Raw genomic sequence first — 21,715 nt, forward strand, 5'->3', positions numbered from 1 at the left:
CCGAGGAAAAAGACAAATCAATGCCCATCCTAGCACAAAAAGCTCGCCAAAACCTCGAAACAAACTGGGAACCTCTGTCAGAAACGATGTTCTCTGGAATGCCATGTAAACGAACCACATGCTGGAAAAACAATGGCACCAAATCAGAGGAGGAAGGCAATTTAGACAAGGGCACCAACTGGACCATCTTAGAGAAGCGATCACAAACCACCCAAATGACCGACATTCTTTGAGAGACGGGGAGATCCGAAATAAAATCCATAGAGATATGTGTCCAAGGCCTCTTCGGGACCGGCAAGGGCAAAAGCAAACCACTGGCACAAGAACAGCAGGGCTTAGCCCGAGCACAAATCCCACAGGACTGCACAAAAGAACGCACATCCCGCGACAGAGACGGCCACCAAAAGGATCTAGCCACCAAATCTCTGGTACCAAAGATTCCAGGATGACCAGCCAACACCGAACAATGAACCTCAGAGATAACTTTATTCGTCCACCTATCAGGGACAAACAGTTTCTCCGCTGGGCAACGGTCAGGTCTATTAGCCTGAAATTTGTGCAGCACCCGCCGCAAATCAGGGGAGATGGCAGACAAAATTGCCCCCTCTTTGAGAATACCCGCCGGCTCAGACAAACCCGGAGAATCGGGCACAAAACTCCTAGACAGGGCATCCGCCTTCACATTTTTAGAGCCCGGAAGGTACGAAACCACAAAGTCAAAACGGGAGAAAAACAGCGACCAACGAGCCTGTCTAGGATTCAACCGTTTGGCAGACTCGAGATAAGTCAAGTTTTTGTGATAAGTCAAGACCACCACGCGATGCTTAGCTCCTTCAAGCCAATGACGCCACTCCTCGAATGCCCACTTCATGGCTAGCAACTCTCGATTGCCAACATCATAATTTCGCTCAGCAGGCGAAAATTTCCTGGAAAAGAAGGCGCATGGTTTCATCACCGAGCAATCAGAACTTCTCTGCGACAAAACAGCCCCTGCTCCAATTTCGGAAGCATCAACCTCAACCTGGAACGGAAGCGAAACATCTGGTTGGCACAACACAGGGGCAGAAGAAAAACGACGCTTCAACTCCTGAAAAGCTTCCACAGCAGCAGAAGACCAATTGACCACATCAGCACCCTTCTTGGTTAAATCAGTCAACGGTTTAGCAATGCTAGAAAAATTAGCGATGAAGCGACGATAAAAATTAGCAAAACCCAGGAACTTCTGCAGACTCTTCAGAGATGTAGGCTGAGTCCAATCATAAATGGCCTGAACTTTAACAGGGTCCATCTCGATAGTAGAAGGAGAAAAAATGAACACCAAAGAGACACTTTGACCCCTTCACAAACAAAGAATTAGCACGCTGGACCTGGAACACCATTCTGACCTGCTTCACATGAGACTCCCAATCATCCGAGAAGACCAAAATATCATCCAAGTATACAATCAGGAACTTATCCAGGTACTCTCGGAAGATGTCATGCATAAAGGACTGAAACACTGATGGAGCATTAGAAAGTCCGAATGACATAACCAGGTACTCAAAATGGCCTTCGGGCGTATTAAATGCTGTTTTCCATTCATCGCCCCATTTAACACGCACAAGATTATATGCACCACGAAGATCTATCTTGGTGAACCAACTAGCCCCCTTGATCCGAGCAAACAAATCAGACAGCAGCGGCAAGGGGTACTGAAATTTGACCGTAATTTTATTTAGAAGGCGGTAATCAATACAAGGTCTCAGCGAACCATCCTTCTTGGCCACAAAAAAGAACCCCGCTCCCAATGGCGACGATGACGGGCGAATATGACCCTTCTCCAAAGACTCCTTCACGTAACTCCGCATAGCGGCGTGCTCAGGTACAGATAAATTAAACAGTCGACCCTTAGGAAACTTACTACCAGGAATCAAATCGATAGCACAATCACAATCCCTATGCGGAGGTAGGGCATTGGACTTGGGCTCATCGAATACATCCCGGTAATCAGACAAGAACTCTGGGACCTCAGAAGGGGTGGATGATGAGATAGACAGAAATGGAACATCACCATGTACCCCCTGACAACCCCAGCTGGACACAGACATTGATTTCCAATCTAATACTGGGTTATGGACTTGTAGCCATGGCAACCCCAACACGACCACATCATGCAGATTATGCAACACCAGAAAGCGAATATCCTCCTGGTGCGCAGGAGCCATGCACATGGTCAGCTGGGTCCAATACTGAGGCTTATTCTTGGCCAAAGGCGTAGCATCAATTCCTCTCAATGGAATAGGACACTGCAAGGGCTCCAAGACAAACCCACAGCGCCTAGCATACACCAAGTCCATCAAATTCAGGGCAGCGCCTGAATCCACAAATGCCATGACAGAATAGGAAGACAAAGAGCAGATCAAAGTAACGGACAAAAGAAATTTTGACTGTACCGTACCAATGGTGGCAGACCTAGCGAACCGCTTAGTGCGCTTGGACAATCGGAGATAGCATGAGTGGAATCACCACAGTAGAAACACAGCCCATTCTGACGTCTGTGTTCTTGCCTTTCAGCTCTGGTTAAAGTCCTATCGCACTGCATAGGCTCAGGTTTATGCTCAGATAATACCGCCAAATGGTGCACAGATTTGCGCTCGCGCAAGCGTCGACCGATCTGAATGGCCAAAGACACTTGTGAATTCTGTGGCCAAGCTCCCTCCTGTGGTCGTGAGTGGTACTGCGGCTGGTTCTGTCTATAAGCTGCATTTGGTGGATGAGAGTGGTACTGCGGCTTCTGAGTTTCCTTCCTCAGGTGATGAGGTTAAGTCGTTAGGTGCTGCTCTATTTAACTCCACCTGGTGCTTTGATCCTAGCCTCCAGTACTGTTATGAACAGGTAATTCAGAACCACAATGGACCTTGAAGTTCAGAGCATACAAAGTGACCTGACATTTACCAAAAACATATGACGAGCTCTGAGACGTGGAAACTCTGCTGACCGCAATCCCTAATCCTATCACACCACACTAGAGGTAGCCGTGGATTGCGCCTAACGCTCCCTATGCAACTCGGCACAGCCTGAGAAACTAACTAGCCCTGAAGATAGAAAAATAAGCCTACCTTGCCTCAGAGAAATTCCCCAAAGGAAAAGGCAGCCCCCCACATATAATGACTGTGAGTAAAGATGAAATACAAACACAGAGATGAAATAGATTTAGCAAAGTGAGGCCCGACTTACTGAATAGACCGAGGATAGGAAAGATAGCTTTGCGGTCAACACAAAAACCTTCAAACAACCACGCAGAGGGGCAAAAAGACCCTCCGCACCGACTAACGGTACGGAGGTGCTCCCTCTGCGTCTCAGAGCTTCCAGCAAGCAAGAAAAACCAATATAGCAAGCTGGACAGAAAATATAGCAAACAAAAATAACATAAGCAAAACTTAGCTTATGCAGGATAGAAAGGCCACAGGAACGATCCAGGAGGAAGCAAGACCAATACTAGAACATTGACTGGAGGCCAGGATCAAAGCACCAGGTGGAGTTAAATAGAGCAGCACCTAACGACTTAACCTCATCACCTGAGGAAGGAAACTCAGAAGCCGCAGTACCACTCTCATCCACCAAAGGAAGCTTATAGACAGAACCAGCCGCAGTACCACTCACGACCACAGGAGGGAGCTTGGCCACAGAATTCACAACAGGGTGAGCTGTGACATCACCTAGTATGAGTGGTGGATCCTGTGTTATCTTCTGTATATAGAGGAGTTATTAGTCGTTGTACAGGAGGAGGAGGTGAGCTGTGACATCACCTATTGTGAATGGTGGATCCTGTGTTATCTACTGTATATAGAGGTGTTATCAGTCATTGTACAGGAGGAGGAGGTGAGCTGTGACATCACCTATTGTGAATGGTGGATCCCGTGTTATCTACTGTATATAGAGGTGTTCTTAGTCATTTTACAGGAGGAGGTGAGTTGTGACATCACCTATTGTGAATGGTGGATCCTGTGTTATCTACTGTATATAGAGGTGATATCAGTCATTGTACAGGAGAAGGAGGTGAGCTGTGATATCATCTATTGTGAATGGTGGATTCTGTGTTATCTACTCTATATAGAGGTGTTATCAGTCATTGTACAGGAGGAGGAGGTGAGCTGTGACATCACCTATTGTGAGTGGTGGATCCTGTGTTATCTACTGTATATAGAGGTGTGAAGGATTAACCCTTCCTCCCACGTCACCAATCCGTGACGTCACTACACAGGTACAGCTCTCCGGCACCCCCTTTGTCTCTCAGGTCAGTAAGGGAACTGCACCTAGAGCAAATGGCCGCTGGGGAGACTGCCCTGTTACCCACACTGGGTACTCTAAGATTCGCAATCAGAGTAAAAGGATCAGCCCAAAATTAATTTATGATTTAATTGCCTTAAGGGCGCACTAGATAATTACAAGAAATATACAATCACAATATATCAAGAGTTACAGTCAGAGTACAATATAACAATAATAATACAAGGCTTAAAGGTATAACGCTGGAGGTCAATTTACCAGGTTGGAGGTCGCAGGTCCAAAACTTAGTTGCCGGGCAGCCCCCAGAAAGCGTGTGCTTGCTCCCCTCTGGCTGGCATACCCTGTTCCTTAAGATATCATCATCATCTTCTTCTGTGGAGTCACTCTCCCAGAGACCTTAGCTCTTCTTAAACCTGGCTGAGCCCCCCTGCCTGCAGCTGGGTGGGCTCAGCAATCTCCACCCCCTCTGCCTCCCTGCAAGATTTATTCCAATATCTAATAAATGGGATAACTTCCCTAGGATGATCGGATCAGCACACGGGCAGTACCAGCGCCTGTGGTTTGTTCTGCCGGTCGTACTGGGATCAAACCTGGACCCATTCGGTCCCTGTGGGAGGCTGATCTCTATATCTCGGGTTTCAGGCCTCCCACGGACACGGGAGTCGCACGGTTAGATGCGCAATTTCTTTAGGGTGAGGGGAATATTTTTTATGAGCCGCTACCTCGGACGATGCGTCCATAATTCACGATTCCATGTTGGAGACGGTTCGACTGGACGGCCATAATAGATGTGTATCTGGTGGCCACTTGACATGCATGCTTTAATTAAGCCCCCAAGCATTGAGCTTTGAAGTACCTTCTACAGTTTACACTGAGCTCAGCCCGTTAGCATACTAATAGGAACTTTATTCATTAGAAAAGGTGGGGGCCAGAAGCACTCCTCGCTGCAGACCTGTGACCAGGAGACAAAATGGAGTCACGCCAATCTGTTAGTATGCCTGTTCCAAGATGGCGGCTGTTCCCTCATCACAAGAGGTGTTATCAGTCATTGTACAGGAGGACAATGGTGAGTTATCTATATAGGTGTTTCCTGTAATTTTAATGATGACCGTGATAACGAGACTGATGAAAAGTCATCTTTACAGAACAGAAAGTACGAGTCTAATATTAAAACCTAGTGGCATTGTGAATTGCAAGATTTACATTTTTTTATATATAGAAATTTGAAAAAAAATAAATAAACGAACATATTTGGCATAAGGCATGGCGAGTCTCATAAATTGTCTTGTATATTTCTGTAAAAGTTGGTAATAAACTTTCCTGACAGAATCGCTCCTGAAAGATTTCTTGCGTGTGTCTCATGGACGCTCTGCCAACCTCACAGAGTCACAGGTGCCATATAATAAAGGTTACAATGGGTGTGACCCAGGATGCGGGGTCTCTGCTCAGAACCCCCCAGATGCCATTTCCTGAAAGTTTACAAGTTTGGGCTAAATGCGTTTACACAGGTCCCAACACTTTTTAAGTTGCCAATTAATATTCATCGTATTGGGTAAAGGAGGGTAATTCTGCCTGATACTGCATGCCTCCTGCTGCAGAACCTCTTTTTGAAGAGGAAGGGGGTTCTAATGTCAATTACTGATTGACACGAAGCTCCATTATTGTTTTCATGTACCCAGAGGCAGTTCCTAGAGCAACTGTCTAATACTATGCTGTATGATATACACCCCAGCTGCTGCAGAACATCTTTTATTGGAGAAAGGGCTTCATGTCAATCATTACTGAAGCATGACAAGGCTGATAAGAGAAAAGGGAAGGAATAGGTGGAGACATTGTGGAGAAACAGATAGCCCAGGAGGGAGAAGTGTGGGAAATGGGGCTCGGCTCACCCCCACTGTGCGACGGCCGTCCGGTTCCACATCCCGATCCCTCATACCTGTATACATGGTGACTTCTGACATCACTACACAACCATTATATGGGCGTCATTGACATACACTGTTATCAGTTCTTGCAGAATTATGTAGACTCTAGTTGTATCCGATGATCACCCTGGAGCAACCTTATATATCCAGAATCCAGATCGTTTGTAAACTTTGTTTCCACTTTTTCGTAATGTGCATAGAAAAAGCCGCAACACCAAGAAAAAAAATTCATGGACTTGGGGAAATCACGGGATGGATAGACCTGTTACTGATCTGCTAATGATGAAAAAATTGAAATATTCTCCAAACAGCTCAGTTGGAGTCTGAGGGTGTCGCTGGTGCTACTGTGCGCAGCCTGCGTGGCCTAAACCTGCTCCAATGGCTGCAGCGTCTCCGGACTTGTCTCCCATCGAGCTCATCTGGGACTTCATTATTTGGTGATTACATAGGAGCTGCCAGCTGAGGATCTTGATGATGCGACTGAGTGCATTTAGAAGCAAAACCTTCCTCAGGCGGCGATTAATAACATCAGCGATAGCTGCCAAGGCCGGAGGTGCCGGGATTTCTGCTTATGACGCTCATACTCCACAAATCGAGATGTTCTGAAAATTCTGTTTCCATTTTTTCAGAAATTATAGATCGTCAACATCTGTATCTGTCCTGTGATTTCCAGAATTCCATTTTACGTATTCATTGTTAAGGGGAAAAAAAGCTGAGACCCCGGAGCACATAATTCGGGTCGGTTTTTACCGTCTCTAGTGTTGCGATCCTAGTTATTCACGAAATAAAGGCAACTGCAAAAAACTAAATCCGATTTCCCATTTATTTCTCTCTCCTCTGATATGATCTAGCACATCAGAGGAGAGAGAAATGGGGTCCCCCCGAGCCCTCCCGGTACCTCAGGCACCTCCTGCATCCCCCAGTCTTGCCCCCACCACTCAGCATGTTCTTCCTGGAAGAAAATGGCTGGCGCATGCGCAATGTGCCCTCCGAGATCTGCTGGACGGAACTCGGCAACAATAGAAAATTTTTCCTATTGGTTCATTTTGATCACTGTGATGGACCCTATCACAGTGATTAAAATTAAAAAAAAATGTAAATCAAACCCCCCTTTATCACCCCCTTAGTTAGGTAAAAATAATTAAATATTTTTTTATGTTTTTTCATTTCTCCATTAGTGTTAGGTTTGGGACTATGGTTAAGGTTGGGGTTAGAGCTGGGGTTAGGGTTGGGGTTAAAGCTGGGGTTAGGGTTGGGGCTAGGGTTAGGGTTGGTGTTACAGCTAGGGTTAGGTTTGGGCTAAAGTTATGGTTGGGGCTAGGGTTAGGGTTGTGTTGGGGTTAGGGTTGTGGTTAGGGTTATGGTTAGGGTTGGGGTTAGGGCTGTATTAGGGTTGGAGTTATAATTGGGAGGTTTCCACTGTTTAGATACATCAGGGGGTCTCCAAATGTGACATGGCGCCCGCCTTTAATTCCAGCCAATTTTGCGTTCAGAAAATCAAACGGTGCTCCCTCCCTTCTGAGCCCTGCCATGCACCCAAACAGTGGTTTTCCCCCACATACAGGGTATCGGTGTACTCAGGAGAAATTACACAACAAATTTTGTGGTCCATTTTCTCCTGTTACCGTTGTGGAAAAAGTAAAATGTTCATTTTTTCCTTCTACATTGCTTTAGTTCTCGTGAAGCACCCGAAGGGATAATAAACTTCTTGAATTTGGTTTTGCGCACCTCGGGGGGTGCAGTTTTTAGAATGATATCACTTTTGGGTATTTTCTGTTGTATTGACCCCCTAAATTCAAATGTGTGGTGGTCCCTAAAAATCTAGTTTTGTAAATTTTGTTGGAAAAATGGGAAATCACTGGTCAACTTTTAACCCTTATAATTTCCTAACAAAAAAATTATGTTTCCAAAATTGTGCTGATGTAAAGTAGACATGTGGGAAATGTTATTTATTAAGTATTTTGTGTGATATCATTCTCTGATTTAAGGGCACAAAAATTAAAAGTTTGTAAATTGTAAAATGTTCAAAATTGTTGCCAAACTTCCGTTTTTTTCATAAATAAACGCATGTCATAGTGAAGAAATTTTAGAATCAGTGGGATCTGTTGAAGCTATAACCTCATAAAGTGACATTGGTCGGAATTGTAAAAATTGGCCCGGTCATTAAGTACTTAATTGACTCCGTCACTAAGGGGTTCAAACAAAATATCCAAAATAAATATGTAAAATGCAAAAAAATTGTTTATGATAAATCTAACAATATATAATAAAGTCTAGGTCTCTGTGCCAAGAAAAAGAAGTTGCGTCTCACAACGGCAATGTGTTATGAACCCCAGGCCATAAATGGCGCCTTTACCACCTAAGGACATTTCCTGGTGGCGTGCATGGAGTCTACATTTGTGAACAATCCTTGGGCTGCCGTTTTTGACCAGATCTTCCTTTTATTTGCCCCTCCGCGCGGCGCTCACAGGCGGAGTACCGGCGGCCTACGGAGGCTGCAGCCTCTGCCGTGATGAGTGATACATTCCGCAAAGAATTTCTACAAATATACTGCACATTCCGGCAGCAATAAAGACAGGCCGACAGGTCGCACTTTATTCTGCGGAAGATCTTCCTTTTTTGGATACATTTTATTGTCCCAGAATTTTCTAGATTCCTTTATGCCAGTGAATCCCCCGGCAGGAGATGTGGCCGCAGAACCAGCTCCAGATAATAACACTGGGAAAAGTTCTACTGGATCACTAACTCCTAAAGCCGAGTGTTGGGGTTTTTTCAATTACATATCTAAACTTTTGTAAGATCTCTGCATGCTGCAGGTGAAATAATGAATTCTTGTTTGGTATTAGACACATATACTTGCTCGTAGGTGCAAGCCCAACTTTTGGGGCAAATCACTGGAAGAGCGGTGAGCTGTCGATCACTTGCAGGAGACATTCGGCGAACAGCGAGTATTTGGCCGTGATCAGCATTTCGGTGCCATTACACAGATGACATTAGTTTGGGGTAGAATGACTGACGACAGGTTCCTTCTTGTAGTCACTGATACCACGCAGCATGTGCTCCGCTAATTTCAATAGTTAGATCTCTGGAAAGACAGCTCCATTCTCACATCATTGAATCATTTAGACAAAAGTGCGGCTCTGATATCAGCACTGTACGGAGATAATTAGGCACTGTGTGGTGGTGGTAATTAGGCACTGTATGGCGGTAATTAGGCACTGTATGGTGGAGATAATTAGGCACTGTATGGTGGAGATAATTAGGCACTGTATGGTGGTAATAATTAAGCACTGTATGGTGGAGATAATTAGGCACTGTATAGTGGTGATAATTATGCACTGTATGGTGGTAATAATTAGGCACTGTATGGTGGTGATAATTAGGCACTGTATAGTGGTGATAATTATGCACTGTATGGTGGTAATAATTAGGCACTGTATGGTGGTGATAATTAGGCACTGTATAGTGGTGATAATTAGGCACTGTATGGTGATGGTAATTAGGCACTGTATAGTGGTGATAATTAGGCACTGTATGGCGGTGGTAATTAGGCACTGTATGGTGGTGATAATTAGGCACTGTACGGAGATAAGTAGGCACTGTGTGGCGGTAATTACGCACTGTATAATGGTGATAATTAGGCACTGTATAGTGGTGGTAATTAGGCACTGTATGGTGGAGATAATTAGGCACTGTATAGTGGTAATTAGGCACTGTATAGTGGTGATAATTATGCACTGTATGGTGGTGATAATTAGGCACTGTATGGTGGTGATAATTAGGCACTGTATGGTGATGGTAATTAGGCACTGTATGGTGGTGATAATTAGGCACTGTATAGTGGTGATAATTAGGCACTGTATGGTGGTGATAATTAGGCACTGTATGGTGGTGATAATTATGCACTGTATGGTGGAGATAATTAGGCACTGTCTGGTGGTGATAATTAGACACTGTATGGTGGTAATAATTAGGCACTGTATAGTGGAGATAATTAGGCACTGTATGGTGGAGATAACTAGGCACTGTATGGTGGAGATAATTAGGCACTGTATGGTGGTGATAATTAGGCACTGTATGGTGGTGATAATTAGGCACTGTATAGTGGTGGTAATTAGGCACTGTATGGTGGAGATAATTAGGCACTGTATAGTGGTAATTAGGCACTGTATAGTGGTGATAATTATGCACTGTATGGTGGTGATAATTAGGCACTGTATGGTGGAGATAATTAGGCACTGTATGGTGGAGATAATTAGGCACTGTATGGTGGTGATAATTAGGCACTGTATGGTGATGGTAATTAGGCACTGTATGGTGGTGATAATTAGGCACTGTATGGTGGTGATAATTAGGCACTGTATAGTGGTGATAATTAGGCACTGTATGGTGGTGATAATTAGGCACTGTATGGTGGTGATAATTATGCACTGTATGGTGGAGATAATTAGGCACTGTATGGTGGTAATAATTAGGCACTGTATAGTGGTGATAATTAGGCACTGTATGGTGGTGATAATTAGGCACTGTATGGTGGAGATAACTAGGCACTGTATGGTGGAGATAATTAGGCACTGTATGGTGGTGATAATTAGGCACTGTATGGTGGAGATAATTAGGCACTGTATGGTGGTGATAATTAGGCACTGTATGGTGGTGATAATTAGGCACTGTATAGTGGTGATAATTAGGCACTGTATAATGGTGATAATTAGGCACTGTATAGTGGTGGTAATTAGGCACTGTATGGTGGAGATAATTAGGCACTGTATAGTGGTAATTAGGCACTGTATAGTGGTGATAATTATGCACTGTATGGTGGTGATAATTAGGCACTGTATAGTGGTGATAATTAGGCACTGTATGGTGGTGATAATTAGGCACTGTATGGTGGTGATAATTATGCACTGTATGGTGGAGATAATTAGGCACTGTCTGGTGGTGATAATTAGGCACTGTATGGTGGTAATAATTAGGCACTGTATAGTGGTGATAATTAGGCACTGTATGGTGGTGATAATTAGGCACTGTATGGTGGAGATAACTAGGCACTGTATGGTGGAGATAATTAGGCACTGTATGGTGGTGATAATTAGGCACTGTATGGTGGTGATAATTAGGCACTGTATGGTGGTGATAATTAGGCACTGTATGGTGGTGATAATTAGGCACTGTATGGTGGAGATAATTAGGCACTGTATGGTGGAGATAATTAGGCACTGTATGGTGGTGACAATTAGGCACTGTATGGTGGTGATAATTATGCACTGTATAGTGGTGATAATTATGCACTATATGGCGGTGATAATTAGGCACTGTATGGCGGTGATAATTAGGCACTGTATGGTGGTGATAATTAGGCACTGTATGGTGGAGATAATTAGGCACTGTATGGTGGTGATAATTAGGCACTGTATGGTGGTGATAATTAGGCACTGTATGGTGGTGATAATTAGGCACTGTATGGTGGAGATAATTAGGCACTGTATGGTGGTGATAATTAGGCACTGTATGGTGGAGATAATTAGGCACTGTATGGTGGAGATAATTAGGCACTGTATGGTGGTGATAATTAAGCACTGTATGGTGGAGATAATTAGGCACTGTATGGTGGAGATAATTATGCACTATATGGCGGTGATAATTAGGCACTGTATGGCGGTGATAATTAGGCACTGTATGGTGGTGATAATTAGGCACTGTATAGTGGTGATAATTAGGCACTGTATGGTGGTGATAATTAGGCACTGTATAGTGGAGATAACTAGGCACTGTATGGTGGAGATAATTAGGCACTGTATGGTGGTGATAATTAGGCACTGTATGGTGGTGATAATTATGCACTGTATAGTGGTGATAATTATGCACTGTATGGTGGTGATAATTAAGCACTGTATGGTGGAGATAATTAGGCACTGTATGGTGGTGATAATTAGGCACTATATGGTGGTGATAATTAGGCACTCTGTGGTGGAGATAATTAGGCACTGTATGGTGGAGATAATTAGGCACTGTATGGTGGTGACAATTAGGCACTGTATGGTGGTGACAATTAGACACTGTATGGTGGTGATAATTAGGCACTGTCTGGTGGTGATAATTAGGCACTGTATGGTGGTGATAATTAGGCACTGTCTGGTGGTGATAATTAGGCACTGTATGGTGGTGATAATTAGGCACTATATGGTGGAGATAACTAGGCACTCTGTGGTGGAGATAATTAGGCACTGTATGGTGGAGATAATTAGGCACTGTATGGTGGTGATAATTAGGCACTGTCTGGTGGTGATAATTAGGCACTGTATGGTGGTGATAATTAGGCACTGTATGCTGGTGATAATTAGGCACTGTATGGTGGTGATAATTAGGCACTGTATGGTGGTGATAATTAGGCACTATATGGTGGAAGAGATAATTAGGCACTGTATAGTGGTGATAATTAGGCACTGTATGCTGGTGATAATTGGGCACTGTATGGTGGTGATAATTAGGCACTGTATGGTGGTGATAATTAGGCACTGTATGGTGGTGATAATTAGGCACTATATGGTGGAAGAGATAATTAGGCACTGTATGGTGGTGACAATTAGACACTGTATGGTGGTGACAATTAGACACTGTATGGTGGTGATAATTAGGCACTGTCTGGTGGTGATAATTAGGCACTGTATGGTGGTGATAATTAGGCACTGTCTGGTGGTGATAATTAGGCACTGTATGGTCGTGATAATTAGGCACTATATGGTGGAGATAACTAGGCACTCTGTGGTGGAGATAATTAGGCACTGTATGGTGGAGATAATTAGGCACTGTATGGTGGTGATAATTAGGCACTGTATGGTGGTGATAATTAGGCACTGTATGGTGCTGATAATTAGGCACTGTATGATGGTGATAATTAGGCACTGTATGGTGGTGATAATTAGGCACTGTATGGTGGAGATAATTATGCACTGTATGGTGGTGATAATTATGCACTGTATGCTGGTGATAATTAGGCACTGTATGGTGGTGATAATTAGGCACTGTATGGTGGTGATAATTACTCACTGTATGGTGGAGATAATTAGGCACTGTATGGTGGAAGAGATAATTAGGCACTGTATGGTGGAGATAATTAAGCACTGTATGGTGGAGATAATTAAGCACTGTATGGTGGAGATAATTAGGCACTGTATGGTGGTGATAATTAGGCACTGTATGGTGGTGATAATTACTCACTGTATGGTGGAGATAATTAGGCACTGTATGGTGGTGATAATTAGGCACTGTATGGTGGAGATAATTAAGCACTGTATGGTGGAGATAATTAGGCACTGTATGGTGGAGATAATTAGGCACTGTATAGCGGTGATAATTAGGCACTGTATGGTGGAGATAATTAGGCACTGTATGGTGGAGATAATTAGGCACTGTATGGTGGAGATAATTAGGCACTGTATAGCGGTGATAATTAGGCACTGTATGGTGGAGATAATTAGGCACTGTATGGTGGTGATAATTAGGCACTGTATGGTGGTGGTAATTAGGCACTGTATGGTGGAGATAATTAGGCACTGTATGGTGGTGATAATTAGGCACTGTATGGTGGAGATAATTAAGCACTGTATGGTGGAGATAATTAAGCACTGTATGGTGGAGATAATTAGGCACTGTATGGTGGTGATAATTAGGCACTGTATGGTGGTGATAATTACTCACTGTATGGTGGAGATAATTAGGCACTGTATGGTGGTGATAATTAGGCACTGTATGGTGGAGATAATTAAGCACTGTATAGCGGTGATAATTAGGCACTGTATGGTGGAGATAATTAGGCACTGTATGGTGGAGATAATTAGGCACTGTATGGTGGAGATAATTAGGCACTGTATAGCGGTGATAATTAGGCACTGTATGGTGGAGATAATTAGGCACTGTATGGTGGTGATAATTAGGCACTGTATGGTGGTGGTAATTAGGCACTGTATGGTGGAGATAATTAGGCACTGTATGGTGGTGATAATTAGGCACTGTATGGTGGAGATAATTAAGCACTGTATGGTGGAGATAATTAAGCACTGTATAGCGGTGATAATTAGGCACTGTATGGTGGAGATAATTAGGCACTGTATGGTGGAGATAATTAGGCACTGTATGGTGGAGATAATTAGGCACTGTATGGTGGTGATAATTAGGCACTGTATGGTGGTGGTAATTAGGCACTGTATGGTGGAGATAATTAGGCACTGTATGGTGGTGATAATTAGGCACTGTATGGTGGTGATAATTAGGCACTCTATGGTGGAGATAATTAGACACTGTATGGTGGTAGTAATTAGGCACTGTATGGTGGTGATAATTAGGCACTGTATGGTGTAGATAATTAGGCACTGTATGGTTGAGATAATTAGGCACTGTATGGTGGTGATAATTAGGCACTATATGGTGTAGATAATTAGGCACTGTATGGTGGAGATAATTAGGCACTGTATGGTGGTGATAATTAGGCACTGTATGGTGTAGATAATTAGGCACTGTATGGTTGAGATAATTAGGCACTGTATCGTGGAGGTAATTAGTCACTGTATGCTGGAAATAATTAGGCACTGTATGGCGGTGATAATTAGGCACTGTATGGTGGTGATAATTAGGCACTGTATGGTGGTGATAATTAGGCACTGTATGGTGGTGACAATTAGACACTGTATGGTGGTAATAATTAGGCACTGTATGGTGTAGATAATTAGGCACTGTATGGTGGAGATAATTATGCACTGTATGGTGGTGATAATTAGGCACTGTATGGTGGTGATAATTAGGCACTGTATGCTGGTGATAATTAGGCACTGTATGCTGGTGATAATTAGGCACTGTATGGTGGTGATAATTAGGCACTGTATGGTGGTGATAATTAGGCACTGTATGGTGGTGACAATTAGACACTGTATGGTGGTGATAATTAGGCACTGTCTGGTGGTGATAATTAGGCACTGTATGGTGGTGATAATTAGGCACTATATGGTGGAGATAACTAGGCACTCTGTGGTGGAGATAATTATGCACTGTATGGTGGAGATAATTAGGCACTGTATGGTGGAGATAATTAGGCACTGTATGGTGGTGATAATTAGGCACTGTATGGTGGAGATAATTAGGCACTGTATGGTGGAGATAATTATGCACTGTATGGTGGTGATAATTATGCACTGTATGGTGGAGATAATTAGGCACTGTATGGTGGAGATAATTAGGCACTGTATGGTGGTGATAATTATGCACTGTATGGTGGAGATAATTAGGCACTGTATGGTGGAGATAATTAGGCACTGTATGGTGGAGATAATTATGCACTGTATGGTGGAGATAATTATGCACTGTATGGTGGTGATAATTATGCACTGTATGGTGGAGATAATTAGGCACTGTATGGTGGAGATAATTAGGCACTGTATGGTGGTGATAATTATGCACTGTATGGTGGAGATAATTAGGCACTGTATGGTGGAGATAATTATGCACTGTATGGTGGTGATAATTATGCACTGTATGGTGGAGATAATTAGGCACTGTATGGTGGAGATAATTAGGCACTGTATGGTGGAGATAATTATGCACTGTATGGTGGAGATAATTAGGCACTGTATGGTGGAGATAATTAGGCACTGTATGGTGGAGATAATTAGGCACTGTATGGTGGAGATAATTAGGCACTGTATGGTGGTGATAATTAGGCACTGTATGGTGGTGATAATTTGGCACTGTATGGTGGTGATAATTAGGCACTGTATGATGGTGATAATTAGGCACTGTATGGTGGTGATAATTAGGCACTGTATGGTGGTGATAATTAGGCACTGTATGGTGGTGATAATTAGGCACTGTATGGTGGTGATAATTTGGCACTGTATGGTGGTGATAATTAGGCACTGTATGATGGTGATAATTAGGCACTGTATGGTGGTGATAATTAGGCACTGTATGGTGGAGATAATTATGCACTGTATGGTGGTGATAATTAGGCACTGTATGGTGGTGATAATTAGGCACTGTATGCTGGTGATAATTAGGCACTGTATGGTGGTGATAATTAGGCACTGTATGGTGGTGATAATTAGGCACTGTATGGTGGAGATAATTAGGCACTGTATGGTGGAGATAATTATGCACTGTATGGTGGAGATAATTATGCACTGTATGGTGGTGATAATTATGCACTGTATGGTGGAGATAATTAGGCACTGTATGGTGGAGATAATTATGCACTGTATGGTGGTGATAATTATGCACTGTATGGTGGAGATAATTAGGCACTGTATGGTGGAGATAATTAGGCACTGTATGGTGGTGATAATTATGCACTGTATGGTGGAGATAATTAGGCACTGTATGGTGGAGATAATTAGGCACTGTATGGTGGAGATAATTAGGCACTGTATGGTGGAGATAATTAGGCACTGTATGGTGGAGATAATTAGGCACTGTATGGTGGAGATAATTAGGCACTGTATGGTGGAGATAATTAGGCACTGTATGGTGGTGATAATTAGGCACTGTATGGTGGTGATAATTTGGCACTGTATGGTGGTGATAATTAGGCACTGTATGATGGTGATAATTAGGCACTGTATGGTGGTGATAATTAGGCACTGTATGGTGGTGATAATTAGGCACTGTATGGTGGAGATAATTATGCACTGTATGGTGGTGATAATTAGGCACTGTATGGTGGTGATAATTAGGCACTGTATGGTGGAGATAATTAGGCACTGTATGGTGGTGATAATTAGGCACTATATGGTGGAAGAGATAATTAGGCACTGTATGGTGGTGATAATTAGGCACTGTATGGTGGTGATAATTACTCACTGTATGGTGGAGATAATTAGGCACTGTATGGTGGTGATAATTAGGCACTGTATGGTGGAGATAATTAAGCACTGTATGGTGGAGATAATTAAGCACTGTATGGTGGAGATAATTAGGCACTGTATGGTGGTGATAATTAGGCACTGTATGGTGGTGGTAATTAGGCACTGTATGGTGGAGATAATTAGGCACTGTATGGTGGTGATAATTAGGCACTGTATGGTGGTGATAATTAGGCACTGTATGGTGGAGATAATTAAGCACTGTATGGTGGAGATAATTAAGCACTGTATGGTGGAGATAATTAGGCACTGTATGGTGGTGATAATTAGGCACTGTATGGTGGTGGTAATTAGGCACTGTATGGTGGAGATAATTAGGCACTGTATGGTGGTGATAATTAGGCACTGTATGGTGGAGATAATTAAGCACTGTATGGTGGAGATAATTAAGCACTGTATAGCGGTGATAATTAGGCACTGTATGGTGGAGATAATTAGGCACTGTATGGTGGAGATAATTAGGCACTGTATGGTGGAGATAATTAGGCACTGTATAGCTGTGATAATTAGGCACTGTATGGTGGAGATAATTAGGCACTGTATGGTGGTGATAATTAGTCACTGTATGGTGGAGATAATTAGGCACTGTATGGTGGTGATAATTAGGCACTGTATGGTGGTGGTAATTAGGCACTGTATGGTGGAGATAATTAGGCACTGTATGGTGGTGATAATTAGGCACTGTATGGTGGAGATAATTAAGCACTGTATGGTGGAGATAATTAAGCACTGTATAGCGGTGATAATTAGGCACTGTATGGTGGAGATAATTAGGCACTGTATGGTGGAGATAATTAGGCACTGTATGGTGGAGATAATTAGGCACTGTATGGTGGAGATAATTAGGCACTGTATAGCGGTGATAATTAGGCACTGTATGGTGGAGATAATTAGGCACTGTATGGTGGTGGTAATTAGGCACTGTATGGTGGAGATAATTAGGCACTGTATGGTGGTGATAATTAGGCACTGTATGGTGTAGATAATTAGGCACTGTATGGTTGAGATAATTAGGCACTGTATGGTGGTGATAATTAGACACTGTATGGTGGTAGTAATTAGGTACTGTATGGTGGTGATAATTAGGCACTGTATGGTGTAAATAATTAGGCACTGTATGGTTGAGATAATTAGGCACTGTATGGTGGTGATAATTAGGCACTATATGGTGTAGATAATTAGGCACTGTATGGTGGAGATAATTAGGCACTGTATGGTGGAGATAATTAGGCACTGTATGGTTGAGATAATTAGGCACTGTATCGTGGAGGTAATTAGTCACTGTATGCTGGAAATAATTAGGCACTGTATGGTGGTGACAATTAGACACTGTATGGTGGTAATAATTAGGCACTGTATGGTTTAGATAATTAGGCACTGTATGGTGGAGATAATTATGCACTGTATGGTGGTGATAATTATGCACTGTATGGTGGTGATAATTAGGCACTGTATGGTGGTGATAATTAGGCACTGTATGCTGGTGATAATTAGGCACTGTATGGTGGTGATAATTAGGCACTGTATGGTGGTGATAATTAGGCACTGTATGGTGGAGATAATTATGCACTGTATGGTGGTGATAATTAGGCACTGTATGCTGGTGATAATTAGGCACTGTATGGTGGTGATAATTAGGCACTGTATGGTGGTGATAATTAGGCACTGTATAGTGGAGATAATTAGGCACTGTATGGTGGTGATAATTAGGCACTATATGGTGGAGGAGATAATTAGGCACTGTATGGTGGTGATAATTAGGCACTGTATGGTGGTGATAATTACTCACTGTATGGTGGTAATAGGCACTGTATGGTGGAGATAATTAAGCACTGTATGGTGGAGATAATTAGGCACTGTATGGTGGTGATAATTAGGCACTATATGGTGGTGGTAATTAGGCACTGTATGGTGGAGATAATTAGGCACTGTATGGTGGTGATAATTAGGCACTGTATGGTGGTGATAATTAGGCACTCTATGGTGGAGATAATTAGGCACTGTATGGTGGTGATAATTAGGCACTCTATGGTGGAGATAATTAGACACTGTATGGTGGTAGTAATTAGGCACTGTATGGTGGTGATAATTAGGCACTGTATGGTGTAGATAATTAGGCACTGTGTGGTTGAGATAATTAGGCACTATATGGTGTGGTGGTGATAATTAGGCACTATATGGTGGAGATAATTAGGCACTCTATGGTGGAGATAATTAGGCACTGTATGGTGGTGATAATTAGGCACTGTATGGTGGTGATAATTAGGCACTGTATGGTGGTGATAATTAGGCACTCTATGGTGGAGATAATTAGGCACTGTATGGTGGTGATAATTAGGCACTCTATGGTGGAGATAATTAGACACTGTATGGTGGTAGTAATTAGGCACTGTATGGTGGTGATAATTAGGCACTGTATGGTGTAGATAATTAGGCACTGTATGGTTGAGATAATTAGGCACTATATGGTGTGGTGGTGATAATTAGGCACTATATGGTGGAGATAATTAGGCACTCTATGGTGGAGATAATTAGGCACTGTATGGTGGTGATAATTAGGCACTTTATGGTGGTGATAATTAGGCACTGTATGGTGGTGATAATTAGGCACTGTATGGTGGAGATAATTAAGCACTGTATGGTGGAGATAATTAGGCACTGTATGGTGGTGATAATTAGGCACTATATGGTGGTGGTAATTAGGCACTGTATGGTGGAGATAATTAGGCACTGTATGGTGGTGATAATTAGGCACTGTATGGTGGTGATAATTAGGCACTCTATGGTGGAGATAATTAGGCACTGTATGGTGGTGATAATTAGGCACTCTATGGTGGAGATAATTAGACACTGTATGGTGGTAGTAATTAGGCACTGTATGGTGGTGATAATTAGGCACTGTATGGTGTAGATAATTAGGCACTGTATGGTTGAGATAATTAGGCACTATATGGTGTGGTGGTGATAATTAGGCACTATATGGTGGAGATAATTAGGCACTCTATGGTGGAGATAATTAGGCATTGTATGGTGGTGATAATTAGGCACTTTATGGTGGTGATAATTAGGCACTGTATGGTGGTAGTAATTAGGCACTGTATGGTTGAGATAATTAGGCACTATATGGTGGTGATAATTAGGCACTGTATGGTGGTGATAATTAGGCACTTTATGGTGGTGATAATTAGGCACTGTATGGTGGTGATAATTAGGCACTGTATGGTGGTGGTAATTAGGCACTGTATGGTGGAGATAATTAGGCACTGTATGGTGGTGATAATTAGGCACTGTATGGTGGTGATAATTAGGCACTCTATGGTGGAGATAATTAGGCACTGTATGGTGGTGATAATTAGGCACTCTATGGTGGAGATAATTAGACACTGTATGGTGGTAGTAATTAGGCACTGTATGGTGGTAATAATTAGGCACTGTATGGTGTAGATAATTAGGCACTGTATGGTTGAGATAATTAGGCACTATATGGTGTGGTGGTGATAATTAGGCACTATATGGTGGAGATAATTAGGCACTCTATGGTGGAGATAATTAGGCACTGTATGGTGGTGATAATTAGGCACTTTATGGTGGTGATAATTAGGCACTGTATGGTGGTGATAATTAGGCACTGTATGGTTGAGATAATTAGGCACTATATGGTGGTGATAATTAGGCACTATATGGTGTGGTGGTGATAATTAGGCACTATATGGTGGAGATAATTAGGTACTGCATGGTGGTGATGATTGGACCACGGTGAGTCATTGGACGTGGTATATCTCGATTTTTCCAAAGCGTTTGATACCGTGCCGCACAAGAGGTTGGTACACAAAATGAGAATGCTTGGTCTGGGGAAAATGTGTGTAAATGGGTTAGTAACTGGCTTAGTGATAGAAAGCAGAGGGTGGTTATAAATGGTATAGTCTCTAACTGGGTCGCTGTGACCAGTGGGGTACCACAGGGGTCAGTATTGGGACCAGTTCTCTTCAACATATTCATTAATGATCTGGTAGAAGGTTTACACAGTAAAATATCGATATTTGCAGATGATACAAAACTATGTAAAGCATTTAATACAAGAGAAGATAGTATTCTGCTACAGATGGATCTGGATAAGTTGGAAACTTGGGCTGAAAGGTGGCAGATGAGGTTTAACAATGATAAATGTAAGGTTATACACATGGGAAGAAGGAATCAATATCACCATTACACACTGAACGGGAAACCACTGGGTAAATCTGACAGGGAGAAGGACTTGGGGATCTTAGTTAATGATAAACTTACCTGGAGCAGCCAGTGCCAGGCAGCAGCTGCCAAGGCAAACAGGATCATGGGGTGCATTAAAAGAGGTCTGGATACACATGATGAGAGCATTATACTGCCTCTGTACAAATCCCTAGTTACACTGCACATGGAGTACTGTGTCCAGTTTTGGGCCCCGGTGCTCAGGAAGGATATAATGGAACTAGAGAGAGTACAATGGAGGGCAACAAAATTAATAAAGGGGATGGGAGAACTACAATACCCAGATAGATTAGCGAAATTAGGATTATTTAGTCTAGAAAAAAGACGACTGAGGGGCGATCTAATAACCATGTATAAGTATATAAG

This window comes from Ranitomeya imitator, chromosome 3, assembly GCF_032444005.1.
Source record: "Ranitomeya imitator isolate aRanImi1 chromosome 3, aRanImi1.pri, whole genome shotgun sequence".
Taxonomy (NCBI): domain Eukaryota; kingdom Metazoa; phylum Chordata; class Amphibia; order Anura; family Dendrobatidae; genus Ranitomeya; species Ranitomeya imitator.